General features: G+C 41.4%; 1 long non-coding RNA gene across 2 annotated transcripts in view; it reads left to right on the forward strand.

Moving 5' to 3' along the window:
* The window catches only part of LOC111091971, a 51131-nt gene that overhangs the window by 13431 nt on the left and 18364 nt on the right, over nt 1-19336 (forward strand). Inside the window, exon 2 of one of the 2 annotated variants that reach the window (XR_005376930.1) lies at nt 13910-14109. The exons of the other annotated variant lie outside the window; for it this stretch is intronic. This is a non-coding gene — a long non-coding RNA (uncharacterized LOC111091971). The remainder of the gene's footprint in view (nt 1-13909; nt 14110-19336) is intronic. 2 annotated transcript variants of the gene reach the window in all.

The following is a 19336-nucleotide window of genomic DNA, read 5'->3' on the forward strand; positions in this document are numbered from 1 at the left end:
TTCCTGAACATAGAGGAAAAGCTCTCAGTTTTTTTTCATTGAGGATGATGTTAGATGTAGGTTTTTCACATATGGCTTTTATTATGTTGTGGTATGTTCCCTCTAACCCTATTTTGTTGAGGGTTTTTATCATGAATACATGTTGTACTTTGTCAAATGCTTTTTCTGCATCTATTGAAATGATTGTATGGTTCTTATCCTTCCTTTATAAATATGGTGTATCATGTTGATTGATTTGAACCATGCTTGCAAGCCAGGAATAAATCCTGCTTGATTTTGGTGAATGATTTTTTTTAATGTATTGTTGGATTAGGTTTGCTGGTATTTTATAGAGAATTTTTGCATCTGTGTTCATCAGGGATATTGCCAATAAATTCTCATTTTTTAGTGGAGTCTTTACCTGGTTTTGGTATTAGGGTAATGCTATTTTTGTGCATATATGTAAAACAGAATTAGGGTCTGGGCTTAGTTTATTATTATTATAAGAGTGCTTTCCTGCAGGTAATATGATATGGTAAAGTAGGTGCTGGCCAATCAGATGGACACCATCTTTAGAGCTGGTGGCCCACCACTGTGCTAGCTATTAACCCTTTGATTGATGTATTATATGTGTGTGTTGGAGGATTTCTAAGGAATCCCTAGGGAAGAGGCTGTGGCAGTTGGAGGCATCTGGGAGGCACTGGCTATTTCCAGCCAACATATTTGTATATTATTCTTTTAAAAACTTGCTTCAAAATGTCTACCTGTCTTTGGGTTAATTCTAGTGATGTTTTGCTAAAAATCATTCATTTCTTTCAGTATTCTCCTATGGCCATTTTATATTTAGATATACCAGTGTTTATAGCTTTTTAATAGCTTAATAGCTATCTAATGTTATGTATATACATATATTTATTAATTTATTTATTTTATTTGAATTCAGTTTGCCAACATATAGTATAACACCCTAATGTTGTCTATTTTTATTTGTTCTCTGTTTTCCCATGGTTTTCAGAGTTTTACATACTTTTCTTTTTTTAATCAGTGTTTTGTTTTTCCCTATTTAAGTCCTAATTTTATTTTTTTAATTCTCCTGATCAAGGGTTTATACTATTCATAGTTTCTTATGCCTATTAGTTCATTTATTTTCACTTTTTAATTTTTATTGATAAAAACATTTAAGACTACATATTTTCTTATAAGTATCTGATTGTCTCAAATATTTTTAAGCTTTTATTCTAGACAGCTAAATTCCTACATTTCAATTTATTGATGTTTTTCAAGATTTTTTTGGTTTTTATTTTGTTTGTTTGTTTTTTTTAAATTATTTATTTGAGAGAGAAAGAGAGCATAAGCAGGGAAACAGACTCCCCACTGAGCAGGGAGCCTGATGCAAGACTCTATCCCAGGACTCTGTGGTCATGACCTGAGCTGAAGGCAGATGCTTAACCGCCTAAGCCACTCAGGCACCCTTCAAGTTTCTTTTTTTTAAAATCAACTTTACTGAAGTTAAACTTATGTAAGTAAAATTTTAAATATGCATTTGAATGAGTCTTTAAACATAAAGCATTCTTCTGACCTTGGAAAATGTATTTTCATCTTTTACCAGTCAAAACCCAATGCCCCTGCCCTGCCCCAAGGCATCCACTAATTTGTGTTCCATCCTTTTATCTTTCCACAATTTTATATAAATGAATTATATGGCATGTGCTCTTTTGCATCTAGCCGCTGTTTAATATTAATATCAAACAGGGAAATACATAGTTCTAAGCCTACTATGTTGTAAGTGTTTAATAAAGCTTTGCTATTTTTACTGTTATTCCCTGGCTGGATTATAAACAGTCTTGTACCTCTCTAATTCTGTGCTGTGCATTCCTAGGTGATCAACATACCCTTTTAATTTGACTGTGGAATATGGTGAACTTTAAACAAGTATTTGCAAATATTGTGTTAGATCTCATTGTAACCACTTTGCAGACATTGATTCACTTATTGCTCAGAATGGCCCTACGAGGAAAGTATGTTATCCTCTGGTAATAGGAGGAACTGAAACACAGAGAGCCAGAAAACATGCCCAGATCATATATCTAGCAAATGGCAGAGCTAAATTTCGATCCAGGCAGTCAGGTTGCTGAATCTAGGTGCTTAAACACTATGCCATGGGGTGAATCCATGAAGTGGAATCTTAGTACAAATAATATTTATTCCAGAATGTCCTGCATTCTCATGACATGGGTAGTATCATCCCAATTTGACAGATTATAGTTGAGTGATCTGAAAGTCACATGAGGGACACCTGGGTAGCTCAGCGGTTGAGCACCTGCCTTAGGCCCAGGGTGTGATCCTGGAGTCTCAGGATCGAGTCCCACATCAGGCTCCCTGCATGGAGCCTGCTTCTCCTTCTGCCTGTGTCTCTGTCTCTGTCTATGTCTCTCTCTGTGTCTCTCATGAATAAATAAATAAATAAAATCTTTAAAAAAAAATAAAAGTCACATGACTCTAGTGCCCCTCAAAGCTGACTCCAAACCCAGTGGCTTTCCACTTCTTGATGTCATATTTCTATTCTCCCACAAGCCATTACATTTATAGAGTCACAAGTCAACTTTTGGTAGACATGATCTGCATATTCAATCTGAACAGTATTGGCAAAATCCCAATCTAATGGTCAGTTTTGGGAACTGCAACAAAATCTCAAGCATCCCTCTTCTCTGGGAGCTCCTTTTCCCCACGCTTTATATTCTCCTCATTGCCCACTAGAGGGCAGATTTGTGTCACCACTTTCTTTTCTGAGAACAAAAAAAACGATGCCCAGTCCAGCAGGGAGACCCACAAGCTGAGAGCAAACATTGCCCTGAAAGTTAAAATGTGGGTGATCTTACCTCCTTTGTAGGTAAATGATGAGATGGAAGATCAGAAAAAAATCTTAGGAACATTTTAGAGCATCTCATGCCCTGTGATCACTTTCTTACCTCTGCAGAAAGCAAGGGAAATAAGCCGGGGATACCTGTTCTTATTTCTCACTCTTTGTGAAATCTCCAGCTACTAGAGTAAGGACCAGGAGACATGGGAGTCAGGAGCCAGTAACAAAAGGCTTGGGAACAGGGTGAGTTCTTCTATTGGCTTGGAGCTCTCAAGCCTGGTGCTGAGAATAATGAAACAATGTGCTGCTATAATTGTGCACCTGTACTCAATAGCTTACAGATGCAATCTGCTCCCAGCAAAGTTCCAGTGGAGAGCTGTGGGACAGTCGTCCATGGCCTAGCTTGCTGAGCGTGCTCTCAGGCAGCTGGTATTCCCTGACGAGCCCCAACAGGATAAGGCAAGTGCCCATGTCTGTGTCATTGTCAGTTTGGCCAGCCCTGATTCCTATTATAAGCTGCTTGGGTTTGGTGGGGGGTGGGGGAGAGGAGAGGGATGATCCGGCTATATGAGCTGCCTTGCTGAAGGTGCTGGAGGCCTAGAGCTTCTATTTCCCATAGCCTTTTCTAAATGACTTGTAACAGAACCTGATCACAAGGTCTCCAAGCACATTCGGGGTGAATGCAAGGGCATCATTCTCTTCTCCAGAACTGGAAGTAGAAACAGTTTAAAGCAAACAAAATTAAGAGCAAAACCAAAACCACAATTTTGGGGATTTAATGTCTATATATCTAAGTAGAAAGAATGGGTCTCTCTTGTTTGGCTCTATTCCCAAGCAAGGGTGCTACTTGTAGCCTATTTTGGGTGGCGGACCTGAGGCTCACCTCTGTCATTTGAATGTACATGACATTCTTTTGGTTCTGTTTGTTCCAAGCACCCTGCTTCTCAGAGCTCAGTTTTTTATGTCTGATGGCCTGCTCCATGCCCTCATCTGTTTTAATACAAAAGCTGTTGGTGAAAATGACAGGCTACTCAGAACAAGTTCCATGCAAAGGAGGATCAGGGAACCAAGGTGGATACGTCCTGGGAGCTGGGAATTTAGGCTGCTCTGTGAAAGTAACGTAAGGATATTGTGTAAGCGTTGGGTACTGGAGGTCCTTAGGAACCAAGACTTTTATAATTTTATGGTGTGTCCTCCCTAAGGTTTTCCACCAAGCAAAGAGAAAAGCTGTTTCTCTGGGTACCATTTATTTCACAAAGTAAATAATCACAGTAAATGCTATGGAGAGGGTAAAAGTATGGAGTAAGAGGATCCTGAGCTCTAGGACTGTTTCCATCTTAGAACAGCTACTTACTCTCTCTAAGCCTCAGTCTCTCCATCTGTAAAATCAGAATTTTGAAGTGATCTAATTAATAGTTGGGGAAAAGGCTGAGTAAAGGGACATTTGGAAAGTGCTTAGTGAGGTGCTTGGAATGGTATGCATGCTCAGGAGAGGACCGCTATCCCATTACTGAGTGAAATTCTACAAAGGGGAGTCCCTTTGTTAATCTCTGATCGAAGTAGCTACTGAAACACTCCCCTCTCCGTGACTTCTACACTGTGAATGTTCCCACTTGTTAACTGTTTTCTTTAAAACGTCTTTATTTTAGGGGCACCTGGGTGGCTCAGCTGGTTGAGCATCTGGCTCTTGATTTCGGCTCAGGTCATGATCTTGTGTTCATGGGATAGAGCCCCGCATTGGGCTCCCACACTAACTGTGTGGAGTCTGTTTGGGGTTCATTCTCTCTTCACCCTACCTTTCCTCCCACTTGTACTCTCTCTCTTAAAAAGAAAAAAATATATAAATATGTAATATATAAATATAAAAATATATATGTATACTTTTAAAATATTTTATTTTCTTTTTTTCACATTTTTATTAAATTCTAATTAGATGACATATAGCATAATAGTGGTTTCAGGAGTCATTGTCAGTGAATTCAGTGATTCATCACTTACATATTATACCCAGTGCTCAACACAGTGCCCTCCTTAATACCTGCCCCCCCATCTAGCCCATCCCCCACCCTAAACCATTTTAAAAACTCATTTTCCTCTTTGATAGAGGTTGCCTTATGTGGCTTTCATGCCACTCACACAGAGAAGCTGGAAGTAGGGGAAGGAAAATAAGCCTAACTCTGCAGAGGCCTTTTCTATGCTATGTGGCAGGAGCGATGATGAAACCAAGGTCAGAGAGTTGGAAAGGCCTGAGGGGCAGAGCCAAGGCCTGAGTCATATTTTGTGTTGCTATTAAAATTCTCACCCGCCCAGATCCTGTTCCTTACAAGTCCTGTGTAATTTATTTCAGGGCCTGTGCCTGGTGAATCTGTGTGTTTGCTCTAACATGTACTTATGATGCAGCAAAACTTCATTTCACTGTTTTTCTTCTGGAGCTGGTTTACAGTCCCAGCACTCATTTGGGCTGGGTATTACTCACTGGGACTCTCCTTTCTCCTCAGCTTGTTCTCTCCCTCCTCACTTCTCTGAGTTTCAGTTGGGACTGAGGGCCGGGATGGAGAAACCAAACAGTCTGTCAGTGTAGTCAAGCCATTACAGTTCTGAGGAGCTCAGCTGCTAGGATTGTCCTCTCCCAAATAGAGCTCCAAGGCAACACACGAGATGGAGCTCCTTCTGCGTTCGTTACTTGAGGCTCTGTGCATGTGTGGGGTATATGTATATGGTACATGTTCGGTTGGGGGGGATGTGTGTATGTTGGCGAGCAGTTGAGACAAAACCACAGAGCTGGATCACGCAGGCTGCAGCCTTTTATATGTATCATCAATGAACATTTATTTAGCCCCTAACCTACACAAGTCACTGAGATAAGGAGGTGCCAGTACATGTGGTTCCTGACCTTGAGATCCATTTTAATCAACATGGAGAGAGAGGATATGTGAATATATGGGAAACAAACAGGGGTAATAATGAATGATAGCCAATACTTCAGGAACTCAGATGAAGAAAGATGATGACACCCACTAAGGTCCAGTGGGATTCTAGATGACTTCGAATGAGGATAAAACAATATTGTAGCCGGACTTTGAAGAAAAATTAGGACTCAGGTAAGCAGAGTGGAAGGGTAATGTCTACATAGGCTTGCTTTTTTTTTTTTTTTAAGATTTTATTTATTCATGAGAGACACAGAGAGAGAGAGGCAAGGCAAAGACATAGGCAGAGGGAGAAGCAGACTCCCTGTGGGGAGCCTGATGTGGAACTTAATCCCAGGACCTCAGGATCATGCCCTGAGCCAAAGGCAGGCTCTCAACGACTGAGCCACACAGGCATCCTTTTATTTTTTTTTAAGATTTTATTTATTTATTCATTAGAGACACACAGAGAGAGGCAAAGACATAGGCAAAGGGGAGAAGCAGGCTCCCTGTGGGGAGCCTGATGTAGGACTTGATCCCAGGAACCTGGGATCATGACTTGAGCCAACGGCAGGCTCTCAACCACTGAGCCACCCAGGCGTCCCTGCACAGACTTGCTTAACAATACACTGAATATACTGTATGGCTGGTGTTGTTAGTCTGAATTCTTCTGGTTGTCAGTGACCAAAACCCCACTCAAATTACGGACAAAACCAAAATGAGCCATATAATTGAGAATCTCAAGGCATTGCACTGGCTTCAGTTCTTAGAGATGCCATCACAACACTGTCATTCTCCCTTTGGCCCTGCTCTTCAAAGCGTTGGCTTTATTTTTAGGTAGACACTCTTAGTAGACAGGGCTACTTGGGCTCCAGAATTTAATTCTATGAACACAATGTATGCATCTTTCCCTCAGCAGTGCTAGTAAAGCTTCCTGGATTCTCATTAGCCTGGCTTGGGTCAAGCATCTATCTATGAGTCAGTTACCATGACCGGCAGCATGGAATTCTCTGATGGCCAGATCTGAGTCATGAGCTCACTCCTAGAGCCAGGTGATGGGGACAGGCCAACCTGAACCTCATGAACTGAGAGTGAGAGAGGGGAAATCAGGATGGCACTGCCAGAAAAAAGGAATGGTGTCTGGGCAGGCAAAAACAACAGATGTCTCCTGTCATCTCACCCATTAGCAATCTGTTGGCAATGGTTCATATCAACTCCTTCTTGAGTTTCATAATTCCTTTATACAAATATCAGAGGTTCCTGAACACAACGTATTCTCAATATGTGACTCGGAGTCTCAGCAGGGGTCTGTTCTCTCTCTCTCTTTTTTTTTATTGATAAGAGATCTAATTTGCTGATTAATTCAGGCCCTCAGAGAAAGGAACACTAGAAAATCCTCATTCATGAAATTAGGACCGCACGATTTCCTTCTAGCGATGAATGCTTGTTTGACCAAATTATTGAGATAAAATAGTACTTTGGCATTCATGGTGTATCCCCCATGAGTTAACCTAAGAGGTCAACATGGGAGAGTGTTCAACCCAATAAGAAATGGGAAGCTACATATATTTCTGAATATTTTTGTCCCAAAGAATGGTCTGCCCAAAATCATAGCTCTCTCCAACCAAGAGACAAAGTCATTGTTCTATTATTACTTAATAGAGAAACACTCAAGATCAAGATAGAAGTGCAAATGAGCTGAATTGTGCTTGCAAATTGGGACTTGGCAAATGTTTTTGGCAATGAGCCATGTTCTTTTTTATTCTGAAGGCCTGGCATTGATGAAAGATGCCTAAAGCTACACTCAGCATCTGTATCATTAGGGTCTTAGAAACTTAGCAAACTTACTGGTCTGTTGTTTTAAACTACAAGGCAATTTGTTTCTCTAGATACTAATTCTCGGGCCTTTAACTGGAGTAATATATTTCTTACAGACTCAAAACTAGGTCAGAGTTGAAAGGAACCTCATGTTTGTTTTGCATATTTATTTTTCATTTTCAATCTTTATTTTAAGCAGAAAATACCTTTAAAGTCTTTATCATCTCGACCAGACAGTGACAGATACAGCTCTATGTACATGCAAACGTAGAAAAATGTTTTTAACGTTCATCAAGGCTATACTGCATAGTGCCATCACAGTTGAAGTCTCCTAAACGAATCAGAGGTTTTGACAGTATTTAACAAACTTTTCTTCAAAAATAATTTAAATTTGACGTTATACATAACTACACTCTCCTTTTTTTAAAAAAAAATAACCGTTATAGATAAAGCTATAATTCTCCTCCTTCCTCCTCCACCTCTAACCCCAAGTCTTGGTATTTCACCTCACTTTTTCCCTGGTCAGCTCTGTTCCCAGTTTTGGAGTATGTGCTTGCACATATGTGGACACACATATCTACATGTTAGTATATCCACAGAGACTTCAGAGTATTATTCAATGTGTATTTGTAAATGATACTATACTAAATATATCTATTTACAACTTGCTTTTCAAAATTCAACCATGTGTCTTTCAGGTCTACTGATATTTTTACCACATACACATTTAGCCAGCCTTCAACTTATGGACATATGGGTTGTTTCTAATTTTTTACTGTTATAAACAAAACCATTGCAAATATCCTTGAACATGCTTCCTTATGTATGTGCATATATTATTCTGTCGATAGAAATGGAGAGTGTTAAGTCATAGGGAGTGTTCCTTTTTAGTTGTTTTTTTTTTTTTAAGATTTATTTATTTATTTATTCATGATAGACATAGAGAGAGAGAGAGGCAGAGACACAGGCAGAGGGAGAAGCAGGATCCAACGCCGGGAGCCTGACGCGGGACCCGATCCCGGGACTCCAGGATCGCGTCCTAGGCCAAAGGCAGGCGCCAAACCGCCGGGCCACCTAGGGATCCCCCTTTAGTTGTGTTGTTGTTGTTTTTTTAAACGACTTATTTATTAATTTTAGGGGGAGAGAGAGGACACATAAGCAAAAGCAGGAAAAGGAGCAGAGGGAGAAGGCTGGAATACTCAGGCAGTCTGCTAAGGGTAGAACCTAAAGCCGGGCTTGATCCCAGGACCTTGAGATCACAACCTGAGCCTAAATCAAGAGTCAGACGTTTAATCGCCTGAACCACCTAGGTGCCCCTCATTTTTAGTTTTAATAAATCCTAGTATACTGCAATAAAAAATAGATGTAATAATTAATGCCAACCAGAGTCACTTTCTCTACACATTGTTAATATTTTACATTTTGTCAATCAAATACATATTTACCAATATGAAATGTCACCTCATTGCTTTAATTTAAATTTCCTCAATTGTTAGTGAGGATGTTTGTAAGATAAAAGTGTCACCTAGAGATACTAAGGGGCTTACAGTGGCATCGGTAGTAGCCAATTTAGCAAGATGACTTTCTTGTGGTACATATGATTTTTTGTTCACCTGAAAGAAACTCAGTTCGGGTGCCCACATATACTATGTTTAGTGTCGCAGATGTACAAGAAAGCAGTATTTGATAATTACACAGTGAAGAAAGTTCCATAGAGATGCAATTTGAAAACCCATAGGCCAGACTATTATTGATTAACATCTTTGTTTGTACATTTCTGTTTGTAAGAAAACAATGGATTCTTTGAGAGTTGAAAGGCAAGATTTGAAAATCTGGGTGACTGCCACCTGTGAATAACATTTTTGTCTTGCCCAAGGGACAATGTGTCACATGATTTTGAAGGATTTCCAGGAAATAATAATATTGAATCTAGAGTCCTTTGTGGAGTGTACTGAGAGCCTTTTGAAAGGAAACATTGAAAAAATAATAAACTTTTCCTGATGGTGCCTTTAATTGCAAAACCTCCCCCTTTCTTCAACATTTCACAATCACGTTCCAACCCAGACTACTCCCAAAGGTAGACTTCCGAAGGTCATCAGGAATTTGCAATGAATGGTCAATTTTCCAATGGCCTCTTTGGGCTTATTCTTCGTTGCTCGCCATCATTTGGCTTTATTGACTACTTGCTTCCTTGAAACTATTTCCTTTGCTACTTGCTGAGATGATTCATTAGGAAGAGCGCTGTTCAGGAAATCACAGAACCCAATTTTTAGTCCTGGTTCTGCCACTTGCAAGCTATAATGTGCCTTCTAGGAAATTCTCTTTATCTGTAAAATGGAAAATATTAACTGAAAAATCTTCAATAGTACTTCAGGCACTAATTCTATGGCCCAGGATTCTCTCTGTATACATTTTTTTTTGTTTTCTTTGGATGTTCTGTTTGTTTGTTCCCTCCACTCTTCAGCCTAGCTAAGTTGTCCCTGGCTAATATTTTCTACTCCAAATGAATGCTTCCAAGGCTCCATTGATGGCTCTCCCAAATGCTGGAGTCTCCAGCTGTCTGGGGATTCCCTGTTTCCCTATGCGATAAAGTCTGAACCTCTGAGTCTGCCATTCAGGGCACTACGGTTGGGTCCCAGTTTCTGTCCTATGTCCTTAACTCCATTTCTTCCCTTTACAAGGCCACATTGTCTTTTTTCCTTCCCCCAGATGTAATTTCCACTTCATTTGCCAGGCTTTTTTGCTTACATGACTCATTTGTCCTGCTCATCTCTGACTCCAAAATCACTCTCATTCTTTAAACTCCAGCCTCAATTCTGGCCCCCATAGGCGTCTTCCATGATACCCCAAATCTCTTCTGTCTTGAAATTGTTCCTCTCTTATATTTAAGCAATTATAAAGAACACTTTTTCCCCCCACATATCAATAGTTCTGGAATTTGGATTCATTCTACAATCACTATTGCATCAAAATTTGCAAGTAAGGTTTTCAGCAGCATGGAAGAAAATTCTGGAAATATCAGTAGAACATTTTCTTTTTCTTTTTTTTTTTATTTATTTATGATAGTCATCAGAGAGAGAGAGAGAGAGAGAGGCAGAGACACAGGCAGAGGGAGAAGCAGGCTCCATGCAGGGAGCCTGACGTGGGATTCGATCCTGGGTCTCCAGGATCGCGCCCTGGGCCAAAGGCAGGCACTAAACCGCTGTGCCACCCAGGGATCCCTCTTTTTCTTTTTTTAAAAAATATTTTATTTATTTATTCATGAGACAGAGAGAGAGAGAGAGAGAGAGAGAGAGAGAAGCAGAGACACAGGCAAAGGGAGAAGCAGGCTCCATGCAGGGAGCCTGATGTGGGACTTGATCCCAGGTCTCCAGGATCAGGCCCTAGGCTGAAAGCAGTGCTAATCCACTGAGCCCCCCAGGCTGCCCTAGTGGTACACTTTCTAGAAATACTATGTCACCAAACCTTTTGATAAGACAAAGGACAATACTGTGTGAAAAAGATTCGAAAGAGTTAGACTGAAATAAGAAAACATTTTAAGAATTCTTTAATCTATTTCACTTTTTCTTGTACATCATATATCATGCAAGAATGATATATGATAAAAATCGATGTGTAAATGAGTGTCTAAAAAAAGGTATAACATGAAAATTGTAAATGAAGAGGAAGTAGTGTGCCATAATTTAATTAGCCACATGCTTTCTTTTCCTAGTGACACATATATAATCTATGACTTAAAATTAATGGTGTTTTAGATTTGGTTAAATGTGGCATATCAGTGATTACGGTTTGCCTCTATCTCATCAGTTGGGTTAGAAACTCCTAGAAAGCAGAGCTGTGTGGTGATCAAAGTTCTCTGCACATAATAAGCATTTTAAAAGATTATCTTAAATTACATTTATTTATTTGTCTTGACATGGAGGTACATTAAATATAGTTCAAAAAACAAATATATAAAAGGCATTGCAGGTAAGTCTTTCTTCCACCACTGTGCCCATCTGCCCAATTTTCTTCCTAACCTGAAATAAGGAAATGATTGTTATTAGTTTCTTATTTCCAAAGATTTTTGATGCATGTGCATGCAAATAAGAGAGACATTTCTTGTTCCTTTTCTTTCTTACATATTTATTTGTTTATTTTAAGCAAGCTCTATACCCAACATGGGGCTTGAACCCCATATGGGGCTTAAACTCATGACCCCAAGGTCAAGAATCACATGCTCTACTGACTGAGCCAGCCAGGCACCCCTCCTTTTTTCTCCCATGCAAATGGTAGCTGGGTCTACATACTGTTCTATACCTTGCTTTTTAAAAATTTAACAGTCTTTAAAATCTATCCGTGTCAATTCATTGAGGGCTTTTTATCCTTTTATTGAAGCTCCATTTCTTTATGTAGATATATTTAACTAGTTTCTCACTGATGAGCATTTGGGTCATTTCCTGTCTTTTTCTATTAGAATCAATCTTGCAGAGAATACCCACATGCAAATATTAAGTTACCTACAGGATACATTCTTAAAATCAAAATTTCTGGTGTCAATATACATTTCAAATTATGTAATTTTGATAGAATTTTCCAGATTATTTTCCATATGATTCTACTAGTTTTTATTCCTGCTAGCGATGTCTAAGAACCTTCAGTAAAGATGTGAGAATAAAGAAGGGGTGAATATGAAGTCACACACACATTTTGGGACCATAAAATTTTCCTTTCCACTCAAAAATCACTTAGTGAGCAAAATCTCTCCAATGAGTGATTAATTTTTCAAATTCTAAAAGATCAATCTCCTTTGAGAGCCCCATGAAATCCTTAGTTCTTAGTGTAATGACAGTATCTCTGGTGGTGTTACCTAGTCTTCTTCTGAAAGTAACTCAGTTTCTTCTTTAGCTGGTTAGAGCTTTGTTATTTCTCAAACAAGAACCTTCTTTGCAGTCATCACAGGACACACATAGTGGTTGTGGCGGTCATTACAAATGGAGGGAGAGCAGGGAGGCAATTAGAAATACATCTCTCCACAATCATTCCTTTTTTAAAGATTTATTTATTTATTTATTTATTTATTTATTTATTTATTTATTCATGAGAGACTCAGAGAGAGAGAGGCAGAGACAGAGGCAGAGGGAGAAGCAGGATCTTGCAGGGAGGCCCATGCGGGGCTGGATCCCGGATCCCAAGATCACGCCCAGATGCTCAACCGCTGAGCCACCCAGGCGTCCCTCTCCACAATCATTCTTAGAAAAGTTTTACCTCTGCTTCTACCACCAAATCTGCCATATAACTGTAGTCCTTAAAATTTAGATAGCAAAGCTATTCTTTATGTGAATACACACAGTAAATTAAGGGAAAGTAGATGAGCATATTCCCACCTCTTTGGAGTTTACTGAAGACACACATGAGGCAAATTCAATTTTTCCTGAGAAAATAAAATTTTAAAATTCAGATCTCCCATTGGACCTGCATGACCATAAATAAATAATGATGCTAAGCCTTTCTACACGTACTCATCTAATATCTACTCAAGAGGAGTGATCACCAAGAAATTGTGGCAAAAATGATCAAGGCTTACCCAGAATTGGTGAGATGGCTCTAGAGTAAATCTGGGGCCCTAGTCACAGGGGTAACTTAGATCAGGTCCCCTAGAAGCAGGGCTTGAGGCAGTGACACTCTGGAAAGCTTCATAATTGAAGTAGTAGTTCTCTCAGGAGAAGTGAAGGAAGAGAAGCAGGCTGGGTTAGTGTTACTCCTGCATTTCACACAAATTTACTGAGAATGAATTATGTCTGAAATTTTTTTTCAATAACATAACAAGAATAATTTGGCCTTAATGATTCCCTTTTCCCTTAGATTCTAGGAAACTCAGAGCTTAGTTTCATGTCCAAAGTAACCATATTTGCCTACCTTGGGCTGATATAATAACCATCACCTATCATCACTACGTCCCCCTACCACATCCCTCATACATAGATTATAATTTTCCACATCAGTTTTGCTCTTACCTTGGTGTAACTTATTACTATCAAGATAATAGTTCCCATTTACTGGGAGGTATTATACTAAATTCTTTACATCTGCCATCTTATTTAATACTCACAAGATTCTTGTAAAATCCAGATTGCACAGATGAGGAAACAGGCTCAGAGTGGTTACTTGCCCAAGATGGTAGTGATCCTAGTGACATAGCCTGAATTTACACCCAGGAAGTTTGATTTTTACACACTCTTCTGATATCATCGCCTCTACTTCTTTCATTATTTGCTAATTGGTAGAACTAAACTATAAATAAATATGAGTGGTAGAGCCCTTACTCATCCAGGAGATGATGGTCTTTACCTGCCTGTTTATACAGGTCGTCTTGTGCAGTAACCGAGCCCTGGCTACGGAGCTGAACCACAGTCTCCGTTGCACAGCTGGCAGAGCACCATGGCTCTGCCCCAGAGGCCCTTGAAGACACTGACAGATCACTCCCCCACCTTCCATCACCATCTTGTTGGCGGTTGCAGCCTCAGGGAGGACATGCCACCCTGGACCACACTTGAGCTGCCTCCTGTGAGTCAGTGCCCTGTCTGAAGCTCTCTTTAATGAGCCTTGCCAGGCCTAATGAGCTTTCTTTGATACTCTGCTCTGTAAAAGGCTCTGTCTGTCCTTAAATGACACCGGTGTCTTTGTTCTTGCTTTTACCTTTTGGGGGTGATTCTTGGTGTTTTGATAATCCTGCTGTGCTTTTCAAAATTTCCAACATCAGCCATACTTTCCCATCCCATCCCACCCAAGGGCAGGAAATACTCCTAACTTGCCAGAATTGTCCTCTCTCCTGAGGATGAAAGAGTAAATGAAGCAACGTCTGGAAAGTGACTTGAGCGTGTCAAAGGTAGGCGACGGTATCCTCGCACTGTGGTCTACACATGATTTCACATGGTCTATGTTTCAACACGTTTAAATTTGATACCGACTTATTAAATGAATCCACTATGTTTGTTTTGATGTTGGCTATTTTTTTGAAAATTTTTTATGAGACTATCAGAGGAAATTGTCATTTGCCAAAGGAAGTAAGTGTGTTAAGATACAGTTCTCCCTCTGTATGACTCTGAAGTGCCCACTTGTCCCCGCTCAGCAGGCTTGTCACCTGTTTTCTGCCATTGATAAGTTGGATACGAGAGTTCTACTTGCAAAAATTTCCTAACGTTTGAAAATTGTAACGGTATCATGTATTCTGAGGTACTCAGTACATCATTTAAATTGAGTGATCTAGCCCCATAGCCATGGCATCAGTCTCTGATGTAGCCCTAGGACATGCTCTGAAACAAAACCCCATGGTTTTTGCACGACAGAACAGACTTTGTGGGTTTGTGTCCTTCGACCCCCTGCTGGAGCAGACACAGGGGTGTTACAAGTTTGGGATTTATTCGTTTTTATCTGTTCAAATTGAAGGATAAGCACCTACCTTCATAGACTGTAGTTGTAATGGAAAACAAAAACTTGGGTAGATCAGACCTTGGGGGAGGGGGTGGGAAGGTGAGGGGGATACCATCCAGAGGGATGTTGCATGGTAGATAAATGCTTCAAGGTTAGCTGGGGTGGGGTGGGGTCTCATGTTAGTTCCTGGTTCCCTTGGTTTGGAAACTGTGTGTGCTATTCTAAGTTTCGTGCAAACAGTGAGATACAAGAGCTGGGTTTGAGGCTTGCTAGTTTTAGCAGAAGTTTTTTTTTTTTTCCTCTCCCCTCCGCCTCTTCCCCTTCCTCCTCTTCCTTCTTTTCTACCTACTCAAGCTCTGATATAAATGTTGTTTGATAGAGTTTCCAGCTTTTAGCTTTGAATGACATAATCTTCTATAGAAGCTACCCACACTGTGTAGTGAAGTTTTCTGGCGTTTACCCAAGTAATACAGTTCAAGAGTCTAAAATACCAGTTTCCCACAACTAAGAACACAATCCCTGTTGGGGAAAGAAAAGCATGTCTATGTCCTGGTGAGGGTAAACCAAAAGAAACTTGAGGTGAAAGTTCTCTTAGGAGAAACTGGACCTCTCAATTCAGCTTCCACTCTCTTTCTATGCTGATGCAAGGTTGATTTTATAGCAGACCCTGCCCATCCCTGTTCATATGCAAGCACCTGATGGCCAACATGCCCCAGCAATTCCCATGTGCACCTCTGTGCCCGACTCCCCTTCCCCAATCACACAAACTCTGTTCTGGTGCCAGGAAATTAACATTCGCCAAGAGCAACCTCAACTACAAACCGATGGAGTTGGTGTGTGAATATCCCAACACCCCTTACCTTTCTCACGAGGTGACAGAGGTGTGTGTTGTACCGACTTCCAAAGCTGCTCCAAGGGGTAAGCTCCAGTTGCTCACTATTGCAGCTGCCTCAGTGAATGTGTTCCCCATTTGCTGCCTTCCTTCCCCACCTCAATTCCCACTTTCTACCAGTGCCCCCTGCACCTCCTAAATAAACTACTTGCACTGGCACCCATGTTTCAGGGTCTGCTTCCAGACAGTCACATGTCTTATTTCTCCCCCTTCCCCATGTGTCCTGTGATCTGGCCTTTCAAAACCAGTGGGATGAGCTTAATAATGCCAAGGTTAGGAGGATGGGCTTGGGAGCCAGAGACATGGCTCTGCCACCCAATGTTAATACCAGTGTGATCGTGGGCAAATGCATTTGACCTCTCTGTGCCTCAGTTACTTTACCTGTAAAATGGCATAGCAGTACTTAGTCTACAGAGTCATTGTGAGGAGTAAATGAGAGAATGCCCCTAATGCACATAGAATGGAAGCTGGGCATGCTGTGAGCGCTGTCATTGTTGATAGTCTTTCAGTACCTCACTTGTGCCTGGACATTCCCCCCTTTCAGTGTATTTAACAAACTTCTCACTCAAGACCCCACTCAAATATTTTTTAAAGATTTTTATTTATTCATGAGAGAGAGAGAGAAGAGAGAGAGAGAGGCAGAGACACAGGCAGAGGGAGAAGCAGGCTCCACGCAGGGAGCCTGATGTGGGACTCGATCCCTGGGACTCCAAGATCACACCCTGGGCCAAAGGCAGGGGCTAAACTGCTGAGCCACCCAGGGATCCCGACCCCACTCAAATATTAACCTCTCAATACACCTTTCCCTTACCAGCTCCTCACACCAACCCCAAGAAATAATTGCTCTCAGTGTTTTGATTCCGTGGTATTTTACATTTTCATACTAACACCATGTTATGGCTAATTGAGTGTGTGTGTGTGTGTGTGTGTGTGTGTGTGTGTGTGTCTGCCATGTGGACTATGAGCTCCCTCAGGGTGGGGACTGTATATTCTTGGTCTTTAAATTTCCAGCATCCTGTAGAGTACCTGGAGTATGGTTGGTGCTCCATAAAATTTAATGTAAGAAGGAGCAAGCGTATAAATGAGTGAATGAATGAATTTGTTGCAGGATATAGAGTAGGACCTACATCTAAGGCCCATCTGTCTTCTGCCTCTTTCTTGAGACCTCCAACAGAGCAGGCAAATGTGTCCTGATCCTCCAACAGTCTATTTGCTTCACATCCTTCATCAGTGCTGACCCCTCCCCCTCATCCAACCTCCTTCCTACACTTTACTTCTGGGCCTGTGGAACATAAGGATGTGATCCTGATAGACTCTCAGCATTTGAGCAGAGAGGCAGGTTCCCATGGTAACCATCCACAAAAACAGTGCCAGCATGTGCTACTACAGACGGTCCCTGACTCACAACTGATGATTTTTCTATTTTATGATGTTGTGAAAGTGATACACATTCAGTAGAAACTTTGGGTTTTGAACTTGGATCTTCTTCTGGGCTGGCGGTATGCAGTGAGATCCTCTCTGGTGTTGCTGAGCAGTGGCAGCGTCTGCTCCCAGTCAGCCACGTGATCCCAAGGGTAAACAACCAGGTGGGACACTGACAGTCTAGGCCATTCTGTTTGTCACTTCGGTTGAGTATTCACCAAATTATAGGAGAGAGTCAACACTTCATTATCAAGTAGGCTTCGGGTGAGATGGTTTTGCCCAATGATAAGCTAATGTAAGTGTTCTGCGCGCACTGAAGGCCAGCAGGGCTAAGCTAGGATGTTTGGAGGGTCGGGGGTACTAAGTGCACTTCGCTGTAGGAGGTTTTCAATTTACAGTGGGTTTCTAAGTAGGTAGCCTCATCGTAAGTGGAGGAAGATGTTTCTTGCTTCAGGTGCCCCCCCCCCCCCATTCCCTGTCTGGCCATGGCTGACGGGAGACAGCAAGGGGATACGCCATAGCATTTCCACATTAGTTTGTGCTGTGCCCCTTGTCTCTTAGTTTCATGCTCACTGTTGTGAGTTTTTAGTTTTGCTTTAGTGATTTTGTTCCCTTAAGATTTGTGGTGGTGCAAGTAAGGAGACACGGGCACAATGAACCCAAGTCCCCTTGTTAAATGGTTTTTAAAATAGCAGGAGCCTTGGTCTCCTGTGCTCCTGCCACAGAAATGCTTTGGAGATTAGTGAGAGAAAGCTTGTTTGGAGCTTAAGAGCTCCTTTGTGAGGAGAGGATAATACCTGTTGAGCCAGAAACAAGCCACAGGTGTGTTGTATTCAGCCGGAGCTGGAGGATCCCGGGAAGGACTTGTTTCTTCACCATTGTTCTCAGGACTGCTGTTTACTGGGCCCTGCACCAAAATCACATGGGAAATGTCTTTGCATTTCCTGTATAAAAAAATGGCTGTAGGGAAAGTTCCTTACAATAAGCAAAATCTGATGATAAATTCTGAGAACTTGGGGCCCAGGAAATGTTTATTTATTTCTCTTAGTGAACGATAGCTTATTTTTTTTTTCTACTATTGGGCAGTGAATGTCATATGGTGCTGGAAGCTCTGAGCTACACATTATGTTCCTGGTGCTATTTTCCTCAGGCAGCAGGTCTCTTTTTGAAGCTGTAATTTTATTAGAAATTACTTTCTATCTTGTCAGTGACTGGGGATGGAGGAAGAATGGTGTGAGTACCTGGTATATGGAAGAGTCTGAATCATGACATGTTTTCTCCATAATTTCAAATGAGTGTGCTGAATTAAGTCCCTCATCTAACACTATAGCTTTTTACTTTCATTTGTAAAACGGCCCATCTTAGTCTTAAAGTTCAGTTTTACTCATCTAAAACTTTCTCATTTCTGATTCACATCATTTCTCCTTCTCAGCCAACCCCCAAAGACTAGACTTGGGGGTCTAAGAGCTAGGAGTGGAATGAGGGGTGGGGGGGGATTGTAGGCCTTTGCTCTCACTCTTCTCTGTGAGCTCCAATGCTCCCTGCTGACAGGGGGTGCCTCAAGGTAGCCCTCCAAGGTGTGAGTGGTCCCTCTGGAAATCCAGCCACTTTGTCTAACAGACCCCTGGCTCGTGGCAGCATTGGTCAGACCTGGGCGCAGCCCTTGCTCATGCTGTGGTAGTGTCAGACAAGGCTGTAGCCATAGAGCTTACATGCCATCCCTTGGGTATTTGGGCACGGATGTGCCTCTTACCTCTCAGGAGCCGGGAAAGTGGGGTGTGGTACAGGATGGTGAGTGTGGATGCTTGACAGCCCCCGCCACACTGCCTGTCGCCCTGCTACTTCCCTAGTCCTGGTGGCACACAGGCAGGCTGGCAGCACAAAGAATGCTTGCCAGCCAGCCTCCACCATCCCAGGCGATTCTCTTATGTTCCCCTGCTCTTGGGTTTGGGGTTGTGGAAGCAGAAGGAAGAAAAGCAAAATGGCTTCATTCTGTGAGTTTTCTGACTCTGTGCTCCTGGGTGACTTTTGTTTTCAGTGATGACC

The sequence above is a fragment of the Canis lupus genome, chromosome 23 (assembly GCF_011100685.1).
Source record: "Canis lupus familiaris isolate Mischka breed German Shepherd chromosome 23, alternate assembly UU_Cfam_GSD_1.0, whole genome shotgun sequence".
Taxonomy (NCBI): Eukaryota; Metazoa; Chordata; class Mammalia; order Carnivora; family Canidae; genus Canis; species Canis lupus.